At 38.8% G+C, this 27,991-nt stretch overlaps 1 pseudogene across 1 annotated transcript in view; it reads right to left on the reverse strand.

The window, feature by feature from the left end:
- Positions 1 to 22,084: 22,084 nt before the first annotated feature.
- The window catches only part of LOC150090369 (5-hydroxytryptamine receptor pseudogene), a 71,745-nt pseudogene continuing 65,838 nt past the window's right edge, over positions 22,085 to 27,991 (reverse strand). Inside the window, exon 2 of the transcript XR_016546704.1 lies at positions 22,085 to 23,803. The product of XR_016546704.1 is annotated as a 5-hydroxytryptamine receptor pseudogene (transcript). The remainder of the gene's footprint in view (positions 23,804 to 27,991) is intronic.

Here is a 27,991-nt window from a genome sequence, read left to right on the forward strand (position 1 = left end):
TCAACAGACTCCCGTCCTGTTCAGAACTCTCCGGTCTATCTTGAAAGAGTATCGTAACTGTACGATACTTCACCAAATACTCTAATCATTCTTTTATGGATTCTTTATTAGTATTATTATTTCTCCTAAGAGACACCCGATTACAGCTACTAGACAGGGGGTGAAGATGCATATGCTATTATGCTACTGTATGATACTACATACAATTTTAAAATACGTGAAAAACTTGTTATCTGGCTTATGCAATGAAAAATACTTATAATTTGTTTAAGGCTTACCAGTTCTTCTTCTTTGGTCCTTAGCTGGCAGCTGGGGGAGGCGGTTGGCCACGCAACCAGTATGCTGCTGTAGGTGCCGCAGGGTTTCGGACTTGCTCTGTGATGTTCTTCCATACCTTACGATCCATGGCGTCAGTCCTAGCCTGGTTAAGGTCGAGACGTCGGCTCTTCAAGTCATTTTCCACTTGCTTGGCCCACGTTTTCCTAGGCGCGGTCCGTTGGATGCTCCATTGGGTGGGTCGTTGTCTCCAAAGGAGTGTGGATGGTATTCTGTTCGTGCCCATTCTACATACGTGGCCAAACCATCTAAGCCTTCGCTTCTGGATTTGGTCGGCAATGGTTGGTTGCTGTTGGCATCTGGCACGGATGGTATCATTAGTGATGCGGTCGCGAAGAGAGATGCCCAAGATCTGCCGCAGGCATCGCATTTAGGCTTACCAGTTAATTAATATAAACGTGTAAAAACTTAATACTACTACATTTAAAGCATAAAACTACGTTTAAAACATAAATTGAGCATTTCTCTCCCTTTTGTAATTTGCTAATTAAATAATCTATTCTGCAAGTTCCACCGCTCAACAAACAGAACACGCAAAAACGGGATGTAACTCGGGCAGCTTGCGATGAAGTTGAACAAAATTTGGTATGCTGGTGTACCACAGAATTAAGATGAAATGAGGGGACAGCGAGAAACTTCATCGAGGGACATTTACAGGTGTTGTATAGGAATTACCAAAAAGGTCACATTACAGAATTGGCATTAGCATTAACAAAGGCACATGATGCAAGAAAGAAAGCTTATTAGCATCAGCGAAAATAAAATTTAAAAAAAAAACAAGAACACACCCTTCTCATTTCACCCATCCACTAGCTCCAAATGTTTGTCTAGTTCTTCCTTGAATCTATTTAACCTATCAACTTCTACAACGACAGATGGAAGTCTGTTCCAGCAATCAACCACCCGCTGGCTAAAGGCAAACTTCCGCACATCTATCCTACTTCTGTCTTTCCTCAGTTTAAATTTATTCCCTCTCAGCCGATTATTCTGAGCAAGAGGAAGAATCCCATCAGCAGTGAGCATGCTAAAACCATTCAAGGCTTTATACACCTCTATCAGATCACCTCGCTGGTGCCTAGTCTCCAGACACTGTAATTTGCAAAACCTTAAGCCTTTCTTCGTAAGAGCAACCCTTTGTTCCATTCACTAATCTAACAAATATACTCGTTCCAGCAGCTCAACATCCTTCTTCAAATGAGGCCTCCAGACCTGTATACAGTACTTCTGGTGTGGCCTGACCATTGCCTTATACAAGGGAATAATCACCTCCTTATCCCTGCTAGAAAAATTCCTATATATCATCGACAATACACCATGAGCTACTCTTGCAGCCCGTCTGAACTGCTCAGAAAACTTCATATCTGCCTGCACAATTACCCCCAGGTCCCTTTCATTTTCTACCACTGTCAGTGTAGTACCACAGAGTTGACACGTTACTTTGAGGTTACTGCTTCCCATAAGCAATATGTTACATTTGCCAATATTAAACTTCAGTTGACACTTCTCAGCCCATCTGCTCAACTTTTTTACATCTTGTTGCAGAAGCGTGCTGTCATTAGTGTCCTAAACAAACCTGCCGACCTTCGTATCGTCTGCAAACTGGGACATTAAGCCTGATATACCATCATAAATATATGCTTAATATATACAAAAAACAACAATGATTCCAACACTGAATCCTGGGGTACTCCACTAATAACATTAGTCCACGAAGAGCAGTGTCCATTGATTATCACTCTCTGTCTTCTCCCCCTCAACCACCCCTTTATCCATAGCAGCAATTTGCCTCCAATGCCACACTGCTCAAATTTGTGCAGCAGTCTTCCATGTGCAACAGTATCAAAAGCCTTTCTAAGATCTAAATAAAAAATATCAAAGTTAATCCCTGCATCCAGTTCTTTTGTGACTACATCATAGTATCCAATCAAATTGGTCAGGCAAGACTTAACAAAACAATGCTGTGTCCGAGCTATAACTGAAGTCTTGTCTAAATGATCCTGCAATGCCTCTTTAACCAGTGCCTCCATTAATTTCCCTGGAACAGAAATTAAACTCACAGGTCCATAATTACTTGTTCCCCTTTGATCCTTCTTTGTGAATTTGTGTCGTATTTGGATACCACCACTGAGTCCAAGGAAGCTCTCATAATTATGGCTAAGGGTTTGCTTACTTCCTTCGCTGCCTCCTTTAATATAACTGGATAGATCTCGTCCACCCAGAGTGCTTTTTTATGTTTATCTTCAACAATTTCTCCTCCACGTTCCTCTCAGTTATTACAAAATCATCTAGCTCACTGCCAGTGTTTACTTCACCTACGGCATTCCCCTCCCTGAATAAATCCTCATGTGTGAATGTAGATGCAAAATACTCATTTAGTTTGTTAGCTACCTGAGCAGGATTATCAACAGTTGAACCATCAATATCCAGTGGATCAATCTGATTTATTCCTTTCCTTCTAGAGTTTACATAGGTAAAGAAATCTTTTTTGTTTTTCGTTGCATCCTCTGCCAAAGATTTCTCGTAATCTCCCTTCGCCTGCCTAACCTCCTTTGTGACTTGATTACAGACTAGCTTATGTATATCATAGGCTTCCATGTCACCAATTAATTTATATGCATCCCATGCAGTTTTCTTCTCTGCCATATGCCTCATTAGTTCATCTGACATCCATTTAGGCCTAAACATTGAACAATATTTCTTAGTTGGTATGTAAAGCATAGTATCTTCCAAGATAAGTTCTTTGAATGCTTCCCATTTTGAATTTGCTGTTGGTAACATCATCAGTTGGTCCCACTGTATAGAATTTAAATACTGTCTCAGTCCATCGTAGTCGCCTTTACGAAAGCAATAACCCTTCCCTTTACCCCTAATGGTAGTTACCTCTTTGAGTAACTCCCACTTCAGCACACTGTGATCACTGCCACCTAGTGGTTCATTTATCTGCAGATTCTTAATGCATGAAGAATCACTGCTGATAATCAAATCAAGAGTATTCCTCCCTCTAGTTGCCTCCCGAACATGCTGATGTAGAAAACAATCATCCAATAAATCCACAAAAGCCTTGCTAGTGTGTGAGTGACCAGCCCCCAAATTCCAGTCAATATCTGGGAAATTAAAATCCCCCATTATAAGACTCTCTGATGTACTGGCCCACTCCTGTTCCCTGTACAGTGTCTTATTAAACTCATCAGAGTTATTAGGCCTATAGTACTCCTACTGTCAATTTTGATCTCCCAATGCTTATGTCACACAAAACTGACTCGACCATGCACTGTCCAGCGATGTCGAATGGCTCCACTTCCTTAGATTTTGTATTTCCTAACTAGTAACATAACCCATCCTCCCTTCCTATCCAGTCTATCCTTTCTGTAGACGTTGTTCTCCCCAAATTCCAGTTCTCCATTCCTTATATCTGTGTGACACCACGTCTCTGAAATCCCAACAATATCTGCCTTCGATGTTTTGATCAACACCTCAGATTCATCAAATTTATTTACCAAACTACATGCACCTGTTCCTATTCTTAGCTACTCTAGCCCATGTGTTTACTTTTACCACAATGACTCCCAGCAGTCTCCGAAATCCCCTGCACCTTGTTTTCCAGGCTTCTGCTCATTTCAATAGGCTTCGATACAAGATGCTCGAATATGTGGTCACATGACATTAGTACGACGTACCCAGGAGCTAAAAAGCATGAAAGCGGTGAATCATTCTCGATATAAGGGTGTACATAAGATTACGTGGTAACAAGTGCCATCCTTCCACGAGCGCAGACCTTAACTCATCAACTGACCGAGGAGTTAACTGTTGGCGTGCAATACGACAGCCAAGGGCGTCCCACGCGTGTTCAATCGAATTTAATTCTGTGATTGTGGTGGCCAAGACAGTAGTTGGATTTCTTCAGTTTCAGTTCTGCATTCCATCACAGAGTACATACGGCGCAGATTGGGGAAACCACAGGTGGCGCCTAACTCTAAATACTATTCTACTATATTCAGTTTCAAAATATTGGTCCATCACTTGAGCTCTATGTGTTGTGGCGTCGTGCATTAAAAGAAACCTGGCCAACCATACCTCTAAAAAGTGGCACATAGGGTTTGAGGATCTGTTCTCCGTACTTCTTCGCAATTATGGTACCCCTGTCAAAAACATTAAGAGGGGTGCGGTCGTCGATCATTATTCCGCCTCGCACGAGAACATCGTGTCCACTGTAAGTGTCCCTTTCTCTGATTTTGGAGGGATGATACCGCATTTCTCATTGCCTCCAGATGAACTACCATCCAGAATCTGTTTGTAGGCTAAAATGGGACTCATCGGAGAATAGAAGTGGAACTCCATTTGTCAGGACTTCGAGTCACATGCTCATGGCACCAGTTTCTAAGAGCTCTGCGATGGTTTGGGGTTAATGCAAAACAAACCACTGGCTTCCTTGCGTAGAGTCCACTTGGATTGAGCCCTCTTAACGCAGTTCAGTTGGAAACGTTTTCACCTATGGCCGCAGCAATCTCAAGAGAAAGTTGATGGCCGGACATCGTAGGGTTTCCGTCTTGCTGTTAGATCATCCAAATAGCGGTCTGTTCTGGTTGACGTAGTCCTCGTGCGACCTTGGCCAGCTCTTTTTGCAATGGTTCCTGTCTCCTGAAACCGCTTCAATACTCCCGAGACAACACTGCAGGGCAGATTAATCCAACGTGCCATCTCCGCCTGCGACTGCCCGTCTTCAAGATGGCCAAAAGCCCGCCATCTCAAAGACTCATCTAATCGACGATGGCTTGTCATCCCGAGTACTGGAAATGTGGTTGTCCCACTGAGGAAGAAAAAAAACGGAATGAAATGATTTGGTGGCAATCCATATTTCTATAGGCTTGAATAATTTGTGTACAGCGTGGCTCTGTAAGGTGGTAGATCGATTTCTAATGGATATTTGCAATTTGCATGTTAGAATGCCTTTTATATCAAATATCCACCTTGGGCGACAGTGTTCAAAATAAAGTATTCACGAAAAAAGTTTCGTTCTCTTAATTTTGTCGAGCAGTGTGTATTAATACCTAATCTGTTCTCGAAAAAGTTTGACCACCCAAGAATAACCATTCCTTAAAATTATTTTTAATTAATAAAATATATAAAATTAAATTTCGATCAATGCAATCATTTAAAGCTTTATTTCATTATTAAATTTCATTTTGCCAAATTTTCTTTTTAAAATACCTTTATTCCGAAAAAGTATTTTGTTATCTCCTTCAGTTTTTCTGTGCACTCTAAGAAAAGTTCGTCCTGAGAGCCCCTTGTTCTGAAGGAGGAATTTCTGCCACAAACACATACAACGGTCGCCCTGAGTTTGACAGGTGGGCGTACAAAGGAAGAAACATTCGCATGTGCGCCCTCATGTTTATGGAATTCCAATGAGGGAATACTCAGTTTGCTAAATATTTTTCGTCCTCGTTATGAATAAACAGAGGGCCGGACATAAAACCGGAGGCATTATTCGGGGCTTATAACGCAGCATGAATAGTTTCAAAAGCATTCCTCTTTCAGAGTGATGTTCTATTAATTACAGAGTATCGGCTTTCATTACTAAAATCCATCAAAAAATTGATAAATGGTACGATGGTAAGATGATGAGCGATGAAAATACAGAATCATTATTCTCTGACACCTTCGAAGGTCACCTTACTTAGAGAAGGTCAAAGATCTTCTTTGAGAAGGCATGAATATTATGTGCGATGCTCTATTTTACGTTTAACTGCAAAGATTGCGTTCCTACAAGAGGTTTTCAGCGGTTTAATTTCGCGTTCCGTGGTGGCATCATTAAAGTTTAAACCCAAAATATCCACGGGGTATGTGGTCGCTTCATTTAGTTGGAATTGTGTTATCTTCCTGGTGGAAAATTAACTTGCCGATGCGACGCCAATTGCACATGCGCGGGTGAAATACTTGGACAAACACCATCACCCGTTATGATGATCAATGCAAATGAGATTTCGGTAACTTGTAGACTGCAAAATTCATAATTAATACGATATCTACATTGTCTCGGTGAAGATAGAGAAGTCCATTTGAATAATGACCTGTAATTCAGCTCCAACATTTTATATATTTTATAGTAAAGCTTGGAAATCTAGTAAATCTTAGGAATCACCAGTTTCTGTTGGAAAAAAGTTCGAAATATCAACACTTTTCACTTTATTTCCGATCTGATAGTACAAGTTCGTTTTTTTGGTAAAGGGATGATGGTGTTCTTTTTAAAAACCAAGAGTTCCATATAAGTAAAATTATATTTTTTGAGGAAAGTTGTCTTCTCAAATTTTAGAGTATTATAAAAACACAATCCATAATGCACATTTGGAATCCTCCTCAAGATGTTGCACTTATCCTCTTAACCTGATTTCTTTGGGTACTAGGTCCTCAAAGGATTGTTATCAAAGGGACGAAAAGATAAGCAGTAATAATTTCCTCGTTCATTCCGCCTTTCCGATTTTTAAACAAGGGCATCGGGGGAGGGGGATTTATCTTTACTTTCGGTATTCAGTTATGATTAGAGAAAGTTTGGGAACTCATGAACAACACCGACGTCCTGTCTGTTGAATGGTATAAATCTTCTTTCCTTTACAATGGACAGCATTCTGTTTTGGAAATAACTCGAAAAGAAATCTATTTTACCAATAATATGAATACAATGGCCGTTCGCAGGAGTTGTTTATCAATTTAAATTTATGACGATGATGAACTTCTGACTCAAGACCGTTCCATTGTAAGACCTAATAAAACGCAACGTGATGGAGCGTTATACTGATTTATAAATCTAATTCATGCACAGTGACTTCTAAAAGTTTTTTTCTTGGTTGGAGAGAATTGCTTCTATTATTAAAATAATGATAAAAATACTTTTATTATAGCCATCTTTTTTCCTTTTATATATCGATGGTGTTGGTGGAGAGAGTGGAATATTGAATTGAGTAATATTCAGATCGGTTAAGAAATAAGAGACTGTTGGTTGTTGGGAATTCCAATTTATCTGATGTTTTCGGATCAAAGTCTCTCCAGAGCTGCCTCATATTTACTCAATATAATGAGTTCGTGTAGTGCGATTCAATTATAGTATGATTTTTCTATGTTATCCGAAAACTCGTGAGATTTATTATTCTCCAGTTTTCTGTGCGGGTTTGTATGCAAATAGCAAAAGCAGAAAGTCAACAATATTCCACATTAAAATCTCGAATGGCGAAGTTATATCTCTAAGAAAAGATCAAAAAACTGATTTTACTATTTTTTGATTTCTTTTAAAAATAACTTCATTAACTTTTTGTGAATACAAGACATAAAAATATCGTGGTTGATCAACGAATATGACATGATATAAAGTAGTATCGATAATGGAGTACCGAAATACTGGAGTCGAATTCCATGAATCATTCCAGGAATGTTTATGTTTTTATTTTTTTCCCAAACTAAGCTGAGTTAGTTGGTTTCAGCTAAGAGAGCACGTTATTATCCCTTGGGAAGTTTGCATTTTCATCCAGCAAACGCTAAAATCGATTCAGAATATACGCATAAATTTTATTCACTAGTACATGATTTTGTAATAAAGGTGGTAATAAGGGATGCTAATGAGGTGTATCGCATAAGGGATCGGTATACTAAGGCATTCTATGGCGGTCTATGCAATCAACGAAATGCATTTTTCCCTATATTTCTTTTATTGTCTTATATTGAATTTCCGGGATGAAAAACTCAAGTGTTCAAAAAAGATTACATTTTATATTTCGGTAACTCCTCGCTTTGGGTTTGTAGGTTTATCGAATATCTTAGAATTACATTGACTGTGGCGCTTGATAAAACCTTTAAACACTACGAAGGACAGAAAATTACTTACACTTAAGTTCTGTAATGAATTTTCTTTTCTGTTTTGGTTTTACTGTGCCGACTACAGCGAAGTAAAAACATTCTTCCTTGTTAGTGGTTGAATGTTTTATTCATGAACTGCCTTGTCACACATCACGTGTTGTGCCAGCTAGAAAGAATTTTCAATTAAAGAGAAGTCTCCATTTGGTTAAATATTGAGTCGAATCTCTCTGTGTTTGCTGCTGTAAGATGTGAATCTTACAAATATGGAGAGTTAGAGTTTATAGGAAATTTTTGTGATTGGAAATAAATTATTCTTTGATATGGAAAAGGAATTTTTGACATTTTAGAGAAGAATATATGGCAAGAATACTGGATTTAGAAATAAGCGATTATAGATGAGCAACTAGAATAGCAGTCAAATGGAAGAGAAAGTGGGTAGGGAGTGCATAAAGGGCCCTAGACAGTAAGGGGGAAAATAGTTAAAAGTAGAAAAGTAAATGCAAGGCTAAGGATGATGAGCAAAAAAGTTAAGAGTTTGCTCTCACACAGTTTGGTGAGGGAATCCTGGAAACTGACAAAGGGGAAACAAAGGAAATTACCCTCGTGATTCTGAGAATCTTCTGTGAGATATAGCAGTCAGGTGGCAAAGGGTGGGGCCTTGATAAGTGTGAGGGCATCTAACAAAAATCTAAATAAAATAAACAAAGGTATATCTAAATGAGAGATATACAAGGAAAGGTTGTAATCTTGTGTGAATTGCAGTAAATAACATTATATTATATAATTCCCCCCACACTGCCACATACACAGTTCCATATCATTGCCTAACACTGAATGTTAGAGATCGGGTTTCAATTCCAAACTGTTATTGGGGATTATCAATTTTTATGTTTCTGTAATCGTTGGAGCAGATATATAATATATTATTCAATTATATTCATTTAATCAAATATCTGTTTTCTTTCAATAAAACTTTCGTCGACATTTGGTGAATTAAAAGGATTAAGTTCAACATCATACCAGTAGTTATGATTAAGATTTTAATTTTTTTTTATATCTCGTTAAAGTTGTTTAATGGAACTACAAAAGTTAAGTACGTAATATATGAGATATCTCGAAAAATTCACTTCATATGAATTATATCTATCGATCATGAATTCTGTAGTAGGTCTGATTGTTTCCTAGATGAAAAAAAAAAATTCGCCATAAAAAACTGTCCAAATCTTCCCGAGATCGATTATCACCGTCTTCGCACTCTGTTTAAATAAAACAATCCTCGTTCAAATCCAACCAAAGACGCAAGGGATGTTAATCGTCTTTTTCGCAATGTGGCCAAGTTAGTCGGTCTCTGCATAGATAGTTTTAATCTCAACGAAAAATTGAGATTTTAGTTCGAAAAACATAGAAACCTAAGAATACTTGCAATTAAAGACTCAATACAATGAAGCCTCATTGCCTTAGTTTCTTAAACGTACCAAGCAACTAAGGCAATGAGGCTCATTCACCTCTCCAAATGAGCGACAAGAGCAAAATAATTATAGTGTCAAAGAGGACCACTTTCCAATAATATTCTTCTTGATCGTATTATATGGTAATCACTAAGCTTTGTAAGCATCCTCAATTTTTTAATACTAATGTTCGAAATTTCTCCAGAAAAGCGAGAGCAATAAAAGAAAAATAAAAAAAAAACAGTGGCATGAGTCGTGAGAAACTCATTATTCTGATATTCATCTTGTCAGGAAACTTATGGACGCCCTCATAATTGCGTGATATTTTTAATTAGACCAAAGAGTGATCCATCACTTCCATCGCATACACCAGATGGGTTCGGAAGTATCAAACTGAGCTAAAAGCCTTTTAAGTTTGGAACTTCACCATTTTCTGATAAAGTTTTGTATAAGGACTTTGGGGAGAGTGTTTTGTTCCCTCTAGACATTGGCTTTAATTGGTTTACAAGAGCCAAATGTTCTCCACCTCCTTAATCAAATTTACCCACATAAAAGAACTTCTCATGACCCATCAGGCATTTGAAGATACTAAAAAGTTGAACTTTATGTTTACGTTGCCAATATATATATCACAGTATGAAGATTTTGCTTTTACAAGTCCACTGGTTTCATGAAAATTCATAGAATTGTTAAATAAAAGACCAACATTTTTTTCTTGTAAACCGTTTTTACCTTAGCTATAAATTTACAATGTGCGTATATATTTGGATTGAGTATTTGGAACTGTTGTTGTTTTGTATATTTATCAATGATATTGATGAAGGTTTATCAGGCTTAATGTCCAAGTAGGCAGATTATACAACGGTTGGCAGGGTTGCTAATTACATTAATGACAGTGTGCTATTGCAACGGGATCTGGAAAATTTGGGAAGATGGGCTGAGAAGTGGCAACTGAAGTTTAACTTTGACAAATGCAAAGTATTGCATATGCGTAGAAGTAATCCCAGAGGAACTTACCAACTGTGTGGTACTACACTTAGGGTGGTTGAAAATGAAAAAGACCTAGGAGTAATTGTGCAGTCAGATATGAAGTTTTCTGAGCAGTTCAGAAAGGCTGCCAGAGCGGGTCATAGGGTCTTGTCAATGATATACAGGAATCCCTTAGTATAAGGCAGTAGTCATGCCACGCCTTAAATGCTGCATACAGGTCTGGAGGCCTCATTTTAGGAAGGATGTAGAGTTGCTTGAGCGAGTACAGAGAAGGACAACAAGGTTGGTGAGTGGAACGAACGGTTCCTCTTACCAAGAAAGGCTTAAATTCTGCAAATTGCAGCGTCTGGAAACTAGACACCTGCGAGGTGATCTGATTGAGGTGTATAAGGCCTTGGATGGGTTGAGCAGGTTCAATTCTTCCCCTTGCTCAGATTACGAACCTAAAGGGACATACATTCTAATTTAGAAAAGACAGTTGTAGGATAGATGAGCGGAAATTTGTCTTTAGCCAGCGAGGGGTTGATTTATGGAACAAACTGCCATCTGTCGTTGTGGAGGTTGACAGCTTAAATAAATTCAAGGAGGAACTGGGCAGATTTTTAGAGGGAATGGATATGTGAAATGCTTCTTTTTTTGGCTGATGCTACATGAGCTTGCTTTCTTACATCACATGCCTCTACCAACTACTACCAAGTGCATACCTTTAAATATGTGAGTCTTTAATTTGCTGAACAGCGCGTATAATCAGTAAAACTAAAACTAAATTACAAATGAATGTAAATAAGGTGAGTGTTTTTTTTTGTTTGTGCATCCCTCTTCACTTTCAGTGTTTTATTTAGACGAATAAACTGCACACCATATCAAAAGAGTTATATAGAATACCAAACAGGTATTCTATATAATTCAGGCGTATGGAAACGTTGCCAGTAGGTGGCCATATCAAATTATTTATTTATATTTCTGCGTTAAGCAACTACAACCTCGTGACAGGATAGAGATAGAGAATGTTCATGTGCCCATGCGCTGAGGAACAAATTAGTTTCACGAGATGCTCAAATAAATGCATTTTTTAGTAGTCTGTTATGCGCAGGCAAAACACGGTTTACTTCTTTAACTTTCGGATGAGAAAAAAATAATAAAATAAACAAAATTCGGTTTGTTTTAAAAGCAGCGAAGCACATTTTTTGTTGAAATTTTAATCAGCATAATGGCGCATTTTTTATATTTATGCATAAACCATTATAGCACTGGCTTTTTACTGCAACTCAAAAGGGTAAGATTAATGACAAATACTACAAGCGCAAGATGGAAAACACTTGGTAATTAACTTGTAACTGAGCACCTAAAAAGCAAGAAAGAAAAAAATAATAATCTAAGCTTAGTTTCCTTTATATCATTAGAGAAAAAAATTAATATCACGCAAATATAAACGATTATCTGCCACTAATTTCCAATAGCGCTATTTTGTTTTATTTTATTTTATTTTTTTTTTTTTTTTGGATGGAAGAGAAAGAGGGCGCTAAGTGTCTTCCCTCAGAGAAATACAAACATAATTGCTATAAATTAAAATATTATTTTTTCTCCGCTGTTAACAATAAATATTGAACAAACGAAAGATTAAAAAGGTATTTATTACTTTTTTTATAATCTTTTAACGATATGCAAACTAGATTGTTTACAATTTACCCATCCATTTTTTCAGGAAAGAATTTTCTTCAAGTAGTTTTAGAAGATTAACTGAATCATTGAATGAATTTCAATAAACTTATTTGTATTTATTTTTTACAAATATCAGAGATTATTTCGGGATAAAAATAAATATTTAGGGTTTGAAATTACAGCAGCGAGAATTTATATTTGTAAATAGTAAAAGTTATCATCAAATGTTGCCCTGATTACAGTAATAACTCATTGCACGTGATACTACACCTCACAACGTACTGGTGATCAGAGAATGTTTTTTTTTTTTTTTTTTTTTTCAATTTAAATTTTTATTCAATACATTGGCGCGTTGAAAAGTAATATTTTCTAAGATTCTAGCAAACGATGTTTGGAACCAAACGCTGTCAGAATGTCAAAAGTTTGTTGATTTCGGCTGCGCTCGCTTTACTGCAAGAACGCAGCACGCGAGGTAAAGTTTCTATCGTCTGCGTCCAGTTAGCAGACGATAGGAGGAAAAAATAAGCGTTTAAATTAAAAAGTGCTCAAATAATCATTAACTTTAATGAAAGCGTTGCAGAAAAATGAGTTTTAGGAAAACTTCCTACATCTTGTCATTATTTTCAAGACCGTTGTCGATTATTTTATGGAAAGATTTAAGAAAAATAAGTGGCAAATTAAAAATCTTTTTTTTATACGTCTAAGTCAAGCAGACAATCCATCGATTTCATGAAAATTTTTCGAATATCCAAATTAATGAAGTGTTTATTTGTTTTGTAAATAATGTTTGCTTTATCTGCATCGAAAATAAGCACGGATAAAAGCGTATAGAGCGTATTAAATGATTTTTTTTTTATAGCCGAATGACTGCATATTGTCAACCTTACATATTTTATTAAATAAATAGTCAAATTGTATGTATAACGGCTGGTAATATGCAGACATTATAGCAAACAATACTACAGTACGTAATCGGAAAACAATTAATTGCACTGACGTTTCAAAGATAATTATATACTTCTTCTTCAGAGTGATTAGTGCCAGTTACTCTGAAGAGGTCAGTTTTAGGGAGTTTTACGAGTAACTTTTAATGTAAAGCCATCCTTTTTGCTTCTCCTTTGTGCTGCCGAGCAACAAATCTTTCCAAATCGAAAGATTTTCTTCCTTCCTCGTTTTCATCATCATTATTCTTCTAAGCGTCATTTATTCGCGTTCCCTCCTTTTCCTGAGTTCGAATGAATTACTAATAACGACCCGCTTCGGCTCCCTCCTATCACCGGTGACGTCACGAAGCTCATTGGCAGTTATCTTTCACCGATCGAGGTGTGTTGTTCCCCTGGTGAACATAATCTTCACTATCCTTCCAACAATTAGGTGAAGTGACTTTTATGGCCCCCTAGCGCTAATCGACTGGCGTCAAGTCGGTCGCGCGCAGTTGTTCCTCTCGTGCCGCGTCAGTTTAATTGTCGCCTGCAGGTGGTAGGGGTGTAGGAGTATTTTTACAGCTGAGGTTCCGACTAAAGTTCAGTGTCTGAGAAGATAGCGCGTGGGTCCACCAGGTATTCGGTGACTAAACGTTGTACAACCCACTGGAGGGTGTTTGTCCGTTTGTTTCGTTCTGTTCGTGTCCTTTTCATCGCGCTAGTTTCGAATTCTGATTTTAAACTTAGAATTATAATCATTCCATTAATTTACGAACTTTTATGAAAAAGAAAGTTATCCAGTTAGGTTTTATGGATGGAAGATTCTATTGGATTTTTCCTTCTAAATCACACGCTTCATAATTGGCCGCGAGGCGTCAATGTATCGTGTTTTTAAAGTATCGCGCGTTGACAGCATTCTTGAGAGTTCTGCTGGATGAAAAACTCCAGTTTCCAGAGTTTGGAAACATGACGGGTTTCCAATGCAGACTTTATCACTGTGTAATGAAGTATCTAACTATGTAACACTGTTAAGTTAATACACTGCTTGACAAAATTAACAGAACAAAATGTTTTTCATGAATATGTTATTGCGAACAGTTCCTCCGAAGGCGAATATTTAATTTAACAGACATTCTGGCATGCAAATTCCGAGTATCCAAAAGAAATCAAACTACCACCTGACAGAGTTGCTTGCTCAGTGGATAGCCACATCTCCAGTATTCAGGATGGCTCGACATCGTCGTTTAGATGATTCTTTGAGATGGTCTGCCGTTGGACGACTTGAAGTCAACAGTATCGGGCAGAGGTCGTACGTTGGCCTAATATGGCACACAGTATCGTCTCGGCACACTACAAGCAGATTCAGCAAACAGCAACCGTTACAAGAAGAGCAGACCAAGGTCTGTCCTTCTTGCAGAACAGAACAGACCATTGTCTCTCTGACACCTATCAATGTCCCAGACTAACATTGATATTGTGTCTTTTTAGACTTCTATACAAATTGTCAATGTTCTGCTTCGGCTGCACCTGGATTGTTTGGGAAAAATGAATGGGTTTTATAATTGATATTAAGCTTATGTTGGTCTATCGAGCTATTAGACAATTGGTCATCTGTTAAGTATAACTTGTTCTGGTGGTAAGCAAATTATAACAATGTATGGATGATGACTCTTCCTATGATTAAAGCCTGCCCCTTTCAAAATCGGCCATGTTGATTCTAATTCATGCTTCTAATTTATGTTTTGATCTGAACCATGTTTTAAGTTTACAACAGTTTTCTCTTTTAATTCTTGAAGTATAAAATTTAGATAAAGAATTTTTCCCAACTCGTCTGTAGTTGGCAGCCTGGAATAATTCTATAAATGTAAATAGCTAAGTTGCTAGCTCTGCAGCTAAAAATGTTTTAGATTTAAGGTTTTAGGTGTTTAAGGTTATGTTAAAATCGATCCACTATATGTCGCCTTTCCTATAAACTGTTTCATACTTTTCTATTCTTACTCAGGAGATGTCTTTTCTTTCTTTCCCTTGCTTTCTGTCCGCTTTCCTTCCCTTCCATTTCCCATACTGTTCCCTCTAAATCTCATTTTCTTGCCTTGAATAAAATTGTCTGCGTGGGTAGCACAGTGGTACCCACGTAGCCTACAAACAGATTCTTGAAGTTATTTCATCTGGAGACAACGAGGAATGCGGTACCATCCCTCCAACATCACAGAAAGGGACACTATGGTGAAGGCAGGGTTCTTCTGTGGGGAAGAATAGGGATCGACTGTCGCATTCTTCTTCCTGTTTTTAATAGGAATACTGTAATTGCTCAGAGATATCGAGAATAGATCCTTGAGCCCTATTTACGACTTTTTAGGGATGCGGTTGGCGCAGATTTTTTTTTCACGCACAACAACTCCACTGCACATAGAGCTCAAGTGGTGGAGGGATATCTTAAAACTGAAGTTATCCAACGACTGCCCTGGCCAGCACGATCATCATCAACAGCCATTTTCAATCCACTGCAGGATGAAGACTTCTCCAGCAACTTTACAGTTCCTTCTGTTTTGTGCAATGGCCATCCATGTCCATTTACTGCCCACGAACTCTTAAATTTCAAATGTCCATCTACGTTATTGCCTTCTAGGTTTCCTTTTAGGTATTTTGTTATTTTTTAAGTTCATCTGCGGCCCCAAATAGAATAGTCAGCTCTATTATAGACATCCAGTGTATACTGTATGTTTCAATATTTATTATTATGATGACTATTATGATCGTGATTATAAATAATAGTAATAGTAATAATTACAATTTGTATTGTAAATTTTTAAAAAATGCATGCACAGCCGAGTTCTTCGTAAAACGATGTCTCCTAGAAAAGTCTTTCTTGCACCATGCGGCCGTTACTAATACTAATACTAAAAATACTAATACTAAAGTAGAGTGCCGTCTCTCATAGGTTGGACTGTTAAATACACCAACCTGGAGTAGTTCTTCCCTTTAGCCCTGAGGGCACAACAATTTTCGAATAACCTGTGGCATCCAAATATTGCACTACTGCTATCAAGGCAGCCCAATGTGCTCCACGAAAACACTTCCAGCACCATCACATCAGACTGCCAGATTGCATTGTTGACATCTGTCTGGATGGGTCCATGGACTCAAGTTGTTTTTGTCCTATTCTGGTCCTCCATCAGCGTGAAACAAAAGGATTAAAACTGACAGGAGTGGAACCTAATTGTTGGCTTAAGATCGCCCATTATTGACAAGATACAACGATTTGTGTTCTTTCAGTGTCCCTCGTGGGTGGTACAGTTGGTAGAATCAACGTCCTCTCCACACAGGGTGGAAAAGACCTCAGTTCGAGTCCCACCAATGACGGGAGGAGTTTTTATGGATCTTTTTCACAATGTGGTTGAGTTAGTCAATGGCAGGCGTGTATAGCGTGGTTTCTCTATCCCGGAAACTGGGGTTTTTCGTCCAGCAAATAGAAAATTGACAACATAACACATGCAATTTACAGACATATACGGAGCAATATGGCATTAGTTGCTGATGCTCCTAAAACCCTACAACAACTATTTTTATATGTTTTGAGAGACATTCTTTGCATTTTCTTAAATAAGAGAACGATCAAGAAAAAATAATCTGTACCACAAAATATAAGATCATAGTGGACCGCAATCATGTTTTTTGTAATTCATTCCAATAATTATTGTGCTGATGAAGAAGACTAAACATCTCTTGAAACGTTGGTCAGATTGAATTTTGCTTTTATTGCAATATCTTTAGCTTAGGAGTCAATGAATTCCCCAGAAAGTCTGAATTTTTTTTTTAAATGTATTCCAAAATAAAGGGCATTGAAACTAGTGGGACACTCGTTGACAGTTTCACTGATAGGAAGTAAACTACTTTGCCTTTTCTTAAAAATATTTACTGTTTAGAAGGAACGAACAAAAAAAAAAACATTTCTGAGATAGTTCGCTAAAGAGCCATTAGCATTAATTTATTTTTAACAAAACACATTAAGGGACCGCTTGAGGAAAGCGAGTGTGTGTGTGTGTGTGCGTTTGTAAATTGTGCGCCGTTAACAACCCAACTGCCACCTTCTGACACAAAGTAAAAAATAAAACAACTGCACACGTTACAATCATTTACTGCTCGAGAACAGCGGAAATTTAACGACAAGAAGTATTTTATTAACCTCGTCCCTTCATTAGAAATTCTATAAATGCTTTGCCAGTTTAATAAGTTCCAAACTTAGAAATTGTAATGACATTGGGAGATGCACGCGGGGAGCATTCGTTGCGTCGTTAGAAAGTAGAAAAATAATCAGCCAACGAGATTTAAAGGTCCTCGACACAACTAAAAACAAATATTCGTTAATTCAAAAACGAATGAAGTTTTTCCGATTTCTCAATTGGTTGGTTGCCGTATGACACCAATGAATGACCTCGAAAGGCTTATGATTGATAAAATCGAATCGCTTCCATAATTAAGAGGGGCCAAGGACATTTCGTTGTGCTACAGTTCGGTAAGATTATTTATTATTTTTTTCTAAAGCAGCCATCGTACCATCCCTTAGCCAGGAGCATCAAGAACTTCCAAGGGCCCCTGGTGAAAGCGCCTAATTGGGACAGAGTTCTTTCCATGTACGGGACTTGGACTCCAATTCCGATCCCTTCGCAATTTCCAAGGAAGCTCACCAGTCTGCTCTTAGCCCATCCACGGTACTAACTTCTCTCAATAAAAACTATAACGCGGGTTACTAAACGAAGGTTAGAAGATGCGCATTAACCAGCCGGCATCCATTAGCGATCTCTACTTTTGGTTTCTGGAACCATTCCTCCCCATTTGTATTTTCTAAAAATTCCAACTTACAGAAGTAAAAGTAAAGTGCGAACCAGGTTCTCTTGCATTTCAAGTAACGGGTCCGTAGTCCCTTTCAATGACATGGATTGCACTAGGTGTGTCTGAGGGATTCAAGCTCCAGATCTGACCATCCTTCCTTTAGAATATTTTCCGCCCACCCTCAGTGTTGTGGTCGGCAGTGAACTGAGAAGCCGAACTGCCCTTCTAATGTATCCGGTCATTCACAATTGGATTCAGGACTGGAGAATTAGGCGACCAGGATAGATGATGGAAATCTTGGGAACGTTCCTTGAACCATTGAGATACGATTTCTTGTCACCTTAAAAGAATCCATAACAATCCGAGTGAGAGGGAACATTGTAGGGTCAAGTTGGCCCGAAACGACCGAAAGGAGGTAACATGACTTTCTAATGGTATGAGGAGACCCAGTCCCTATGAATAGAACATACACCCATACCATGATACCACCTGCAGCCGCTTGAGCGGTGGATACGAGACAATTTGGATCCAGTCGGATCGAAAAATCCGACTAAATAAAATATCAGTTAAAATTTTTATGCATATTTTATCGTTTTTCAAATCAAGTTGTCCATCATATTATTAAGTAGATGTACTACACTACCCGACCAAAATACCAGAAAGTGCACTTAACAGGGAACTGGTCATCCTTTTGGATTTCTGTTATTTAGATTGGACAGCAGGCGTCCTCATATTGGGATCGCCTATTCTATATTATTTTGGTAGTGCAGTGTACTTTAAAATATGATTTTTATTTCAGTTTGCTCCGATTTTCTATCCACCCCTTCCCCGATAAATCTTTAAATGTATTTTTTATCCCCTAAGCTTACATGAATATGAATCCTGCGTCCAGTCTCTCCAGATATTTTATGTACAGTAGTAGTAAAATTAAATTGCATGATAAAGAACCAACGTCTATTGTAATCTCGAAGGAATAATTATTATTGTCGTAGAAAATTTCACTTCGATGACAGCTTTGAGATGATGGGGTTATAAATTTCCTCACTAGGCGCAGAGAGATGTTAGACACAGTTTGCCAAAGTCAATGTACGTAACGCGGTCCTGTGCCCCTGGATATCTATCTTTCCTTCCACGCACTAGTGTTATGCAGACAAATAACATTGATGGTTGTTGTACTATGTCTTACCTCCTTGGCGTGTTATAAAAATAACAGAAGTCGTTCGCTTGGGAATGGCCTAAAAGGAATTGCAGATAAAATATTTATTGGACAATAAAATTTATTTAATGGACTCGGGTTGAATCAATACCAAACTGTGGCCATAAATTTTTAATGTTTATTGTTTCAGCAATGGAAACTCGAAGGAAATTTTCACGAGATTGGCTTACTTTATAACGGACTTGCTGATTAAATATCTCACACTGATGACCTCTAAACGACTAGAGGAGGTCGACGAACTACCACAAAATCCAGCTAATAGCAGTTATTAAGGAGTACAGTTATTGGTAAATTTATAACACTGGAAGTAGACTGCAATTTCCCAGATGGACTTAATATCTTTTCAACGAAACGTTCTCACTGGATTGCAAATTGTTCGAGATATTTCTGGTTGTGACTAATCTTCGCTGATAGAAAGGCTTCTGGATAATCGTTGTTCATTCAGTTAAAAAGAGATTAGCTCAAAATCGATTTTTCTTCATTATTAATGGCGGTCCAACTATTGTCAATACTTTTATATTTTGCCAAAAGTTTATAAATTTCCAAAATTAAAAAACGAAGGGGGGGGCAGATGATCTCCAGATACCTTCTCGGCATCAAGGTACTGCCCACGTAGAAGCAGCAAGCGTTGAATACGTTTCTATGATCTTTGAACCATCTCATTGACCCTTCTTATTCTTTAACCCTTCTTCAAATTTAGCCCTTCAAAGATCAGCATCTTGTTTAAGCCTTATCTAGCAATAGTTTCAACAAGGTATTTATGGAGGTTAACTTGTTTTCTTCGTATTTTGTTCGAGAACTTTAGAATTATGTTGTATTGCAGAGTAATTAGAGTTCTTGTGATATTTTAACAGCAGTGTGGTGATTATTGGGTTCTTTGTAACATAAACTCACTGGCCAAAATATAGAACCCTTAGTAGGGTCGGTAATGAACCGCGAAGTCTCACTGCCCTTACAACGTATTACAGACATTCTCAACTGAATGCAGACGTGGAGGATTAGGAGATTAGGGGGAATATTGGGAATATTCCTAGAACCATTCAGATATAATTTCTGCATGGTGGATAGTTGCATTGTCCTGTTGAAAGAATCCATTGCAATCAGGGTAAAAATATAGCACTGTAGGGTGAAGTTGATGACGACAGAACACACCACCTCAGCGTTTGAATGGAGGGCACGAGAGTCTGGATGTATGCCTTCTTGTGGTTCACGCCACATTTGTACTGCTGCAATAAAGCGTAAATCGAGAATCGTCAGACCACATGATCTGTTTCCACTTTCCCGCAGTCCATATTTGGCTTTGGTGGCACCGCTCCAGTCCAATCTCTCTATTTTCTTGGAGTACCAACTTTGTGCTGCAATTCTTCCTTTTAGGGCTAAATCCTCCTTTGGTCAACACTCCTTTGAGAGCACATTTGGGAGTGCAGATGAAAATACACATAATCGAACAATACCTTTTATCTAATACCCTTGATTATACATTGAATCCATTTGCAGAAGGTTTCTAATATTTTGGCCAGTGAGTGTAATTTGCCTATTAACTAAGATTAAGTATATATAAAGGGATGTATAATATTTAGTTGCATGTGTAAGAAAGATGCTGAATATTCATAGATGGATTATCATGTTATTTACCAGAAAATGGTGATTCTTTTAAAAGAAATTGATGAATATAATTTCTTTCGACAATAATCCACAAACATTTCGGATAGAAACTCTGTTTACTCTTTTGAAATGTTTCCTGCTATTTATTTATAAAATTGTAGATTCCTGCACATATTTGAGAAAAATAAGATCTATTTGATCACTCTACACTGGGGGGCAGAAGAACCTCCAAAGACTCACGTGATTTCCTGCGTCATCAGTAAGGTCATGGTATTCATATCTCTAAACTTGTCCAACTTTTAAGTTCAGCATCCCTCAGAAAGCATTCCATGGGGATTTAAAGAGTTTCTCTTTCATCGTGATGCTGATGTTCCTTTACATACGTTGGGAAAAAAGAAAGAAAAAACAGTGGAAAGGTGCAAAAACAACAGGAAACGTATATTTGATTTCAGTTGCTCTTTTCTTCCCAGTTTGCCCTTTCTAAAGCACACCATAAGAAGCTGAAGAAATTCAATTTCCTTCCTGGTGAAAAGCCTTTTTTTTTTTCCTTTGCTCAGCAATACTTTTCAGCGCATAAAATATTGGTGTCTTCCGAGTTCCCTTATTACATCTTCCAACGCAAGAACCACATTTGGACCTTTCTTTTTTTTTTTTGGTATAAATTCTTAGGTCATCACTAGTGTTTTGGACTCGCTTCTATACTTTCCCAGAAACTAATAAACGGTTTTGAAATATACATTTGAGGGATGCGCAGTATTTCATATTTCAAAGACGAAACACGCATTCTTTGGCATTGACTACACCATTCTACAAAAGATAGCGAAGAAAAGGAATATTTTATGGTCCTGGGTTGGAACATCATCTGTCATACACGCATTAATAGCTTTGTAAATTGGCGCATTGATAGAAAAGACTGAGTTTGACTCGGTGTTAAGGCAACTCAGGGCAACGAGCACAATGGAAAATCAGTCGGAAAATTTAACTTTGACTATTTGGTCTGTGGCAAAGTGGTTGTCCAAGAGGAGTCCGTTGTTGTGGGATGAAAAACTGCGAACTTCCTTGAAACGAAACCATGCAGCCCTTAAGAAATAAATATGGTCCCTGGGTTCGAATATCATCTGTCGAGGATTGAGTTAGTTCAGGGCCAAACCAGGCCTTTTACATGCGATGTTAATTATGTGATTGATTATTGTGATGGTCAGAAAGAAGAGACACACTGTGGACACGAAGTAACTTTAATAGACAGAGTAACTTAATAAGGGATGGGAGATTTAATTGGGAGTACAACTGTTCTTCTCTTCACCGCCTGTATTTATAGCCAGCCTGTCTACCACACAAGATACGTTTGAACGCATTGCGAAAGTCAGGACTGAAGATGGTGTAAATTATGGGATTCAGAGTTGAGTTGGCATATCCAAGCCATAAAGAGAAGCTGAACAGATAACTGTCCGGTTCGCAAGAACTACATAAGGCCATCAGTAGCGCCATCACAAAGAAGGGCAGCCAGCAGATCACAAACACTCCTGTGATGATCGCCAAGGTCTTGGCGGCTTTTCGTTCTCTCTTTGACTCCAAGCATTCCTTCTTGTGTTTCTTTTTCTTTTTTCTCGGAAGAATGGGCAAAGTGCTCATGTCTTGCTGGGGATCCGTGACTCCGTTGGTGGAGCAGATGTAGTCGGAACTCGGGTGTGAAGACGAAGTGTTGGAGATGACCGTCATTTCTGTCACCAAAGGACCAGAAGTTCCCACGGATATCTTCCGGGATTTCGGTGCTTGAATCTTCCCTGGTTTGTGACGTATTCGTTTCCTGGCAACTTGGTATATCCTCCAATAGAGCAAGAGAATGATGATAAGAGGAACGTAAAACGTTGCGCAAGTGGCAAACACCTGATATGACAAGTCCTGACTGACCAGACACCTCTTCTCCACCTCAACACGATGGAGGTAGTCTGCATCTTTCCAACCGAACAGCGGCGCCAACGACACGACAAATGCCACGCTCCACACGATGACGATCATCACCCCAACGTGCCGTATCCCCCTGTGACGGATGTAATCGACGTTAGTGACGGCCCAGTAGCGATCCACGGCGATCGCCAGAAGGTGGAGGATGGAAGCCGTGCAGCAAAGAACATCGCAAGAGGTCCAGATGTCGCAAAGCTCGGGTCCGAGCTTCCATTCCTGGGTGACTTGGTACATAGCACCGAGGGGCATTACGAGGCACGAGACAAATAAATCGGCCACAGCCAGAGATAGCACCAGACAGTTTCCGGGTGTTTGAAGATTCTTCTCCAAGAAGATAGCCGCGATGACGAACATGTTGCCAACCACCGTGGCCAGGATCATCAGGCCGAGGAAAGTGGAGGTGAGGACAACGTTTGTCACGTCACCGGTGTCGAGATTATGTAGGCTCTCGTTTGAGTCGTTGGGTCGGACGATAAAATATTCTTCGTCATCGACGAAGCTTTCGTTTCCAGAAAAATTTGAATTGGTTGAGTTGTTCCAATAGATCGATGCTGATTCATTAAAGCTGAGTTCAGTCCACATCTGAAGGGTTTTCAGGAGGTCCTCCATCTTGGTCGAATGAGTACGACAGTTCAGTACGTATCGACATCAGAGTCACGCTCGGTGTCCATATTCTTCTTGGATTCTGTACACTTCAGTGTTTGTTCTACTGACGATTCACAAAGGAACATATTGATAGAGCACTTCCAAGGGGTCCACTAAGTTTTTTGACCCAGATTCTATCTCGCTGTGCACCATTTGCGTCCTCTTGATCATTGGGGTTTTAACTTCTTAAATCAGAACCAAGCCAGGACCTGTTTGTCCTGGCTTAACCTCAGCATCTAAGGAGGAAATATGACCAGGTGAAACTATTTAGTGGGTTGGAATTATGCAACGGAATTCTTTTCAGTTTCTCTAGTGGTTCTGGCGACTCCATCTTGCTAGAAAATATAATAAGTGATTATAATTTCATCAAATAACATGTCATTCATTTTTTTTAAATTTAATTTTAAGATAAAATTAATTTCTGATATATTCATGGGTAAAATGAAACAGACTTTTAAAATAAACAGTTCAAAGATCCTGCTGGATGCTAGTAAATCCATTGTTTAGTAATTCCATCGTTTCGTTCAAAACGATGAGAAGGTGACGATCTTTCAGGGCATTCTTGAGGGGGTGCTAGTTTGGGCTGTAGTATTGATGTTGCTCCATTCAAATCGAACCAATTAGGACATATCCATGTTGTTCACAGCACCGATACTACAGCCATCGTTCCCGCCTCGCGTGGATATCCGAACTGTTTATTCAAATACGTATTTGGTTTCATTTGAACAACCATTTATATACAAGCTTCCAAGATTAAAAAAGAACATCTTATACATTAATAGCGTTTGTAAAAATTTGAAACCTTACGTGAGGAGAGCAATATACCATGCGCGCTGTCCCACCACTAATATCCGGATACCCCTCCGATGATAGCTCTCATGTCTTACCCAAGTACCGACAGTCAGACAATTATAAATGTGCTGGTAGGCCTTCAAGGACATGGTACTACGATTTTGAACTCAAGATGCCATGATAGATGGAGTTAACAGACTTCCAGCGCATAATGGTAATAGAATACAACATAAGCCATCGGTCTGTATGTGACATTTCAATGGCACTGAAGATCCTTAGGTGAATAATTGGTGAATGGAAGTGGATTGGTGCTAAATATCGTCACATAACGACCCGACCCGGAAAAAATCCAGAGTTATTGTAACGTGGCAGAAGAGCCCCTACAAAGGATTGTGCGCTTGGAACGCAAATCGACATTGTCGCAGCACGCACAAACCGACGCTCTCTCTCTCTCTCTCTCTCTCTCTCTCTCTCTCTCTCTCTCTCTCTCTCTCTCTCTCTCAATGAGACGATTGATGCACATTTCAGCAGAGTATAGTGCAGAGGGCGCTGTGAGATATGGGTTATCAGATTCGTGCCTCTGTCCACAAGCTACTAATCACCTCGACTAATGTTGGACGCAGTCTAGCTTTGTGTAAGGCTTGCTGTTTTTCGTCCGTTGACAAATGAAAAGCTCTTTGGAGTGACGAGTCACAGTACATGGTCCTTCAGTCTGAGGGTCGTTCTTGGGTTGAATGGATGTTCGGAGAAAGATACCTGCCGGACTGTATCTTCCCGACGATGAAGTGTGCCGGAGGAAGCGTGATGTTTGGGTCTCTTTTTCACGGTTTGGCCCGTGACAATTGGTTTTTTTGGACAAAACCATGAATGCTGACGTCTATCTAGGAGTTCTGAATAACGATGCGTGTTTTTTAGAACGTGTTTTTTGTTTTTTTTTCATGGAAAGGGGAGGGTTGTAGTTCCACTATGAAAGTCGAGTTTAATTCTTTTTAATGGAAAAAAAATCGAAGTCACCTCCAAACGTTAAAATGTAACCATTGGAATCAAAGTGACGCCCTCGCAATATACCTCACTGGTTTTTTGGATGAGACATCACAGCGATAATTGAGGACCATCCAAAGGCATCTCCAAAGTTATTTCAGCTGTGGCGTCTCCTAATGGACTAACTAGTTGTGATAGTAATCGATATAATGGGGTGACACTTTGTCATCCTATCTGTAACCTTCAGATCACCTTGTCTTTGAAAGTTATGATCTGCATAAAGAGGCGTGGACAAATACGAGGATAAAGGAACAATAAAATACACATTTAAAAATAATCGCGATGCACTCTGGGAATGAAAAAAAAAACGAACTCGGTCTGTTTACAGCATCAGTGGGTTTACTTCTGGAGAGGACCCGGCGATGATATTAATTGACTCCTCCCGGTATTTCGCGAGAAATCATATCTCACGTATAAGTCCCCTTTGCGCTCCGGTCCTGACGCTATTCAGCTCCGCGTGCATCTTTTGATCTCTCACGTGATAAATAGACACGCGTTATTTGGAGTTTCTTTAAAAGATTCGACCTTAAATGGTGGGAAAATCCATTGCGAGTGTCGAGATGGCTTCGATGGGAAGCGAATGCATTGCGCTAGTCGGGGAGATCTGAAGGGGTTCGGGGGGGGGGGGCTCAGTGAGATTCCCGTGCTGCTATTAATCACCCGAATCCGAGCTGCAGTGATGCAAAGAAAGTCGAATAAAGGAGCTGGAGATGAGGCGTTAAGATGCGTGATGAGAAAAAAGTGGATGAAGCGTGGGATAATATTTGTGTACACTGCCCTGCCAAAAGTACAGGGAACATAAAATGGACTGATATAAAATCCGTTTTGAAACTATTATAAAAAATGATTTTCCGATGAATATTCAAGAAGCCATGCATACATTGCTCAATCAAAATTATATACACTGTCTTATCAAAATATTAGAAGATGTAATTAATAACCAAATTCCTATTTTCTTGAGCCCTTACGATTATAATCTGTTCCTTAACTTGCTAGCAGGAATAAGGAGGAGATTATCCCATAATATAAATTAATGGTTAGGCCACATCTTGAATAGTGCATACAGGTCTGGAGGCCGCATTTTAGGAAGGATGTTGAGCTGCGGTAACAGGTGAAGAGAAGGGCAATGAGGGAACAAAAGGATGCTCCTAATAAAGGCTTCAGTTCTGCAAATTATATGAAATAAATTCATTTTAAATTAATTGCTTTTAAGCATTACGTTTGGTATAATTCTCGTATAACTATGAAACAATCTGAAAAGAAGTTTAATATTTCCTCAGATGAGTTTTTTATATTCATCAGCACCTGTTTACAGTCTTTAGGGATGCAATGTACCAAGACCTCGGACTGTAAAGAGCCCTTGAGATTTTGGAACCTCTCATCAGATTCGTTTCAAGAAACGTATCACCACTAATCCAGCCAAAGGAGAACCCCTCCTTACTGTCTTTTTGCACAACATTAGTTCTCTCACTCGGTCCCTGAAATATAGAACCAACCCTACTAATAAATAATTCCACAAGTCTTCTGTTGGATTCAAAATCTAAGAATTGCTAATGGACAAAGAAGACCTTAGGTAGCTCAATCCTTGTACTGGCCTCGCGTTTTTCGCACAACACGATGATATCCCGAAACATTTTCTTACTACTTGAGTGTGTGAGTACAATGTGATTGGATAGTGGAACAATGGAAGAAAGTCATGTGGTCAGACGATACACTTTGTTTTGCATTAGTGGTAAGCAGAGAGTGTGGCGAGAACCTCATGAAGCGATGGACCCTGCTGGCCTTGTTAAGACAACCCAAGCATGTGGAGGTGGTATTATGGTATAAAGAATGTTTTGTTGGCATGGACTCAGTCCGTTGACACCGATTGAAAGTCGAATGTTATCCAGGGAGTACACGAACTTTATATCAGATCTACTGCTCCCTGCAATGTTATTTATCCCGAAGGCTTGGCCACTTTATGGATGACAATACAATAGTCCATCGTGCAAGAATGGTTCGGAGGACATGACACGGATTTCCACCATCTTTCCTAGCCCCCCAACATTCACCTGATATCAATCCTATTACGAATACGTAGGATATGCTGGAGATAGCTATTCGGCAACGAAATCCTCTTCAACTTTTACAGAGTTACGCGTTATTTTGCTGGAAAGATGGTTAAAATTAAACCAACACGCACTAAAACATCTTGAAGAATCCATGATGAATAAAGATTCGTATTTTCTTTTGGCTAGTGTGTGTACTTACTGTATTCGACATGAGTGAACATTTTACTTCTTTTGGAGATGGGGGCAGCATAAAAATCCTTGTTGTAATCATCTACAAGACTACTAGTAATGGCCAAGTTAGTTTAACTCCCTTTCTGGAAACCATTAAACTCATGAAAAACCAAACTTCTCTACGAAAGCTTTGAACACCAAAATGAGATCTTATTCGAATAAGGGGAGGGGAGGGAAGCGGAAGTACTACAAAGTGCGGGGAGTTTAATGTTTAATTGGAAAGTGGATCAGATGCATTAAAACGACTAAGCAGAGATCGAAATTAATGCAAAGAACATCTATAAAACTTTTCAAAAGCACTTAAGATTATTAATTATTGATAAGACCTTTCTAATGCGAATACATTAAAAATCTTCCGACTGGAAAAATGTAATTCTGCATCCCACCTACCACGGAAGTAACGATAAC

Source organism: Mastigoproctus giganteus, chromosome 2 (genome assembly GCF_048544385.1).
Source record: "Mastigoproctus giganteus isolate SK-2022 chromosome 2, ASM4854438v1, whole genome shotgun sequence".
Classification (NCBI taxonomy): Eukaryota; Metazoa; Arthropoda; class Arachnida; order Uropygi; family Thelyphonidae; genus Mastigoproctus; species Mastigoproctus giganteus.